The sequence below is a fragment of the Chrysochloris asiatica genome, unplaced genomic scaffold, assembly GCF_000296735.1.
Source record: "Chrysochloris asiatica unplaced genomic scaffold, ChrAsi1.0 scaffold00134, whole genome shotgun sequence".
Lineage (NCBI taxonomy): Eukaryota > Metazoa > Chordata > Mammalia > Afrosoricida > Chrysochloridae > Chrysochloris > Chrysochloris asiatica.
Genome location: NW_006408652.1, coordinates 874,567 through 878,600, shown reverse-complemented (window position 1 = coordinate 878,600; position 4,034 = coordinate 874,567). Strand labels below are relative to the sequence as shown.

At 41.6% G+C, this 4,034-nt stretch overlaps 1 pseudogene; it reads left to right on the top strand.

Moving 5' to 3' along the window:
- The window catches only part of LOC102823123, a 39,917-nt pseudogene extending 36,500 nt beyond the window's left edge, over window positions 1-3,417 (top strand).
- Window positions 3,418-4,034: the final 617 nt, after the last annotated feature.

Sequence of the window (4,034 nt, the reverse complement as noted above, 5' to 3'; positions counted from 1 at the left end):
TGCTGATGTGGTCATCTATTTCTGTTTTGGGAGCATATTCAAGAGTTATCTGTGGCCTTAATACTTAAATGGGTGTGTATTTTGGTATATTTTATGTTTTCTGATTGCCTCCAGGTAGATGTGATCAGGAGATGGACTTCCCTTTTCACTCTTCTTCCTTTATCTGTGTGGTTCTGTCAGGCGTCCGAGGCTTTTCTGATTCTTTCCCCACTTGGTCTCGCCCAAGATCATGGCCCCGGCATCAGCTGAGTGTCTTGCATTAGAAAGCAGTGGATTTCTTGCTTCTGCTACAAATTCCCCTAGCTGTAAGCCTTCCAACCTTTTAAATATTCTTTTATAAGTTTTTCAGTGTTCTGGAACCATCCCCTGAGCCTGCTTGGTCCGGTATTCTGTGTTGCTGCTGACGGAGCTCCTCACTGAACTTCTACCCGATTTGCCATCTTGTTTGTTCTCCCTAATAACCAATTCTTGTAATTGATAGATAACTATGAGAATGAACATACATGTATGCATACTAAATCTTATAGCGAATTTAGAAACCTCTTAAAATGTAGTTTGAGGCTGTAATTTTATAAATATATATTATGATCTTGCACTGGTTCACCATTGTATTCATAGCATTATGACATTATTACATTTTAGCTTTGCAGTATTTCATAGAATTTCAGTTCTGACATTTTTCAAAAACTGAAGTGTTAGGTTTGTTGTGTTGCTATTGATAGGTGTCATTGAGGTACTGACTCATAGCTATCCTATGTACAACATAAGGAAATGCTGACCAGTCCTACGCCATTCTTACAATCACTGCTATGCTTGGGCCCACTGCTGCTGTCTTTGTGCCAATCCATCTCATTGGGAGTCTTCCTCATTTTCGCTGACCCTTCTCTTTACAAAGCAGGATGTCCTTCTCCAGGGACATCCTGATTGAAATGTCCATATTATGAGAGACAAAATGTTAGGGTAGAATTGTTGAACATCACATCATGATACTTGTATATTCTTTAGTATGCTCAAGCACTTGATTAGTAGTCAAAATTGAGGAGGTAAGCACTGGACTGCTAACCACAAGTTTGGCAGTTTAAACCTGCCAGCCACCCTTGGTAACCCTGTATAGGATTGCTATGGGTTGTATCTGACTTGATTGCACACAAAAACATTCCTGGCCCCATCCTGAGGATGAACAAATGTTTGACACTACTGGCCACTAACAGATAGATTGGAGGTTCTAGTCTACTAAAAGGCATGACTATCTGCTTCTGAAATGCCAGCCACTGAAAATACTGTGGAGCACAGTATGACTGCTACAAATGGGGTTTCCATGAGTTGGAGTTGATGAAACAACAACTGGTTTAATTCCGGCCCCATTCTTGATTGTATCCTTGAATAAACCAACTCCCAGAGACTTGGTTTTCTTCTCATCTGTAAAATAAGGATCATAATCTATATACTGCCATCCTCAAAGGGTAGATGTAGAGATATTTTGAATTGACAGATGTGTAAAAGCTCTGCAAATCGAAAAGTGCTGTTTACACATGGAACCTCATTTTCTCTTGTATTCTTTATCTTATTGATAGAATAAACCCTTGCAACAGAAACCGTTCAATCCTGGTGTTACTAGTTGGCCCACATCGGCGATGATCAGCAAGAGAATTTGAGTTTACTCAGTACTAATATTTAGCATCACCTTCTTCAAAGGATAAGTAAACTTTACATTGGAACAAAGCATATTTTGTTTCTATTCACTTGGGTTTGTTAGGATATGCTTTGCCAAATGGACATCTAGCCTCTACATTTTAGTATTGCTTTGGAAGGATCTGAAACCACATTGACTTTGAAATAAACAATGAGAGAAGGCATCTAGGTCAGGGAGAAATAATTCTCTAGCTACCATTATCAATATTGCTTTATTTTTTAAAACTTAAGATCTCTGAATATATTGGAGTCCCGTGAGTAAGCGAAAATCTGTTCAATCCAAATGTTTTTGACTAGCATCCACACAAATTAATTTTGTCTAGAAGCATTTCAGAAACTTAATTAAGCTGGCAGGTTGTATCCATCTCATGGTTCTTCTTGAATGCAGTCACATTTGCAAAACTTAACAGCACACTGAAATTTTTTTTGGCACTAAGCAATGAATAAAAAAATGTAGCCTATGTTGTCATATTTAATATACCCAATATAAAATAGTTTTATTCATCTCTGAATATCCCACATATTCTGTGTCTCCTACTTGCATTTTTACAAGTTGTTTCCTTTACTTGAAATAGCTGTCCCTTGTAATAGAAATCAGTTTTGGGAGATCTAGTGGCATAGTGGATTACACATTGGGCTGCAAGCCACAAGGTCAGCAGTTCAAATCCACTGTCCACCCAGTGGGAGAAAGAGGAGACTTTCTCTTCCTGTAAAGATTTATAGCCTTGGAAACACTATGGTGGTAGTGGTGTGCTGTTGAGTCAGTTCCAACTCATAATGACCATGTATTGGGTTTCTGAGGCTGTAAACCTTTACAGGGCAGGAAGCCTCATCTGTCTCCTGAGGAACCACTGATAGATTCAAACTGCTGACCTTGTGGTTAGCAGCCCGATACATAACCTACTATGCTACCAGTACTCCTTTGGAAACCTTATGCAGCATCACTGTGAGTTGGAATCAACTTGATGGCAATGAGTTTGGTTTTGGGCTTTAAACCTTATATAGCTACATTCCCTCACTTCTCAAGGCTGACATAAAACAAATGTAGTTCTACTTAGCATTCACCTAAACTTCAGACTCTCCCCAAGTAGTGGTTAAGAATACTTCTGGGCGTGGGCCCAGGAGGCAGGCCCCCGGGGACCAGTCGCCAGCGGAGCTGGCGCTGCTCCCACCGCCGCCGCCACCACCAACCCCGGTGACCCCAACGTCCTCGGCAGCCACGCTGGAGCTGGGCGACCAGAAGGTACGCTGGGAGGCGTTCCAGAAGCGGCAGCGGCTCACCTGCGAGGACGCCATCAAGCTCCTGCTGGATACCTTTGAATATCAGGGCCTGGTGAAACACACAGGCGGTTGCCACTGTGGAGCTGTTCGCTTTGAAGTTTGGGCCTCAGCCGACTTACATATCTTTGACTGCAACTGCAGCATTTGCAAGAAGAAGCAGAATAGACACTTCCTTGTTCCAGCTTCTCGCTTCAAGCTCCTGAAGGGTGCTGAGAGCATGACACATATACGTTCAACATGCGCAAAGCCCAGCACACCTTCTGTAAGAGATGTGGTGTTCAGAGCTTTTACACTCCCGGCTCAAACCCTGGAGGCTATGGAATTGCTCCCCATTGCCTGGATGAGGGCACTGTGCGGAGTGTGGTCATTGAGGAATTCAATGGCAGCGATTGGGAGAAGGCCAAGAAGGAGCACAAAACCATCAAGACCATGTCTAAAGAGTGAGCGTCTGCTCCTCTGGAAAAGGAGGAATGATTGGGTCTGACAACTCTGCTGTCCCTGTTGTACCCCAGTGGTGCTCACGAACGTGGCTGACCCAGACTGGTTTTGTTGGCCAGCAGCCATCTCCATTTCTGCAGTTTGTTCTGGCTATGTTTCTTTAGGCAGCTCTTTGTCCTTCCTTAGCCCAAATTTTGATGTAGGCTAGTTGATATGATATTCTTCCATCTCTTCCCAACTTTTGTGTGACCTTTTAGGAAAAAAAACTATTTTTAACATTAAAGCAGTTACTATGGTTAAAAAAAAAAAAAAGAATACTTCTGTGTGCTTCTTTCTATTTGGGTCACCCATATTTCTTTATTTGTCTATATTCATAGGTAAATGAAAATATAGAATATTATTCATCCTTGTATCCAACCTGCCTAGCATTGAATTCTGGTGTTCAGAAAATATCTAATGAATCAATCAATCAATCATGCAACATGTTAAGATATTCAGAGAAGATCTTGAAAGTATGCCTTGTAAAATAAACACCCAGCCTGTGCAAAGCAGGAAGGAAATAAAAACAATATCAGAATCTGGTGTGGATACACACTGGACCACAAGGTCAGTTTGAACAGCAA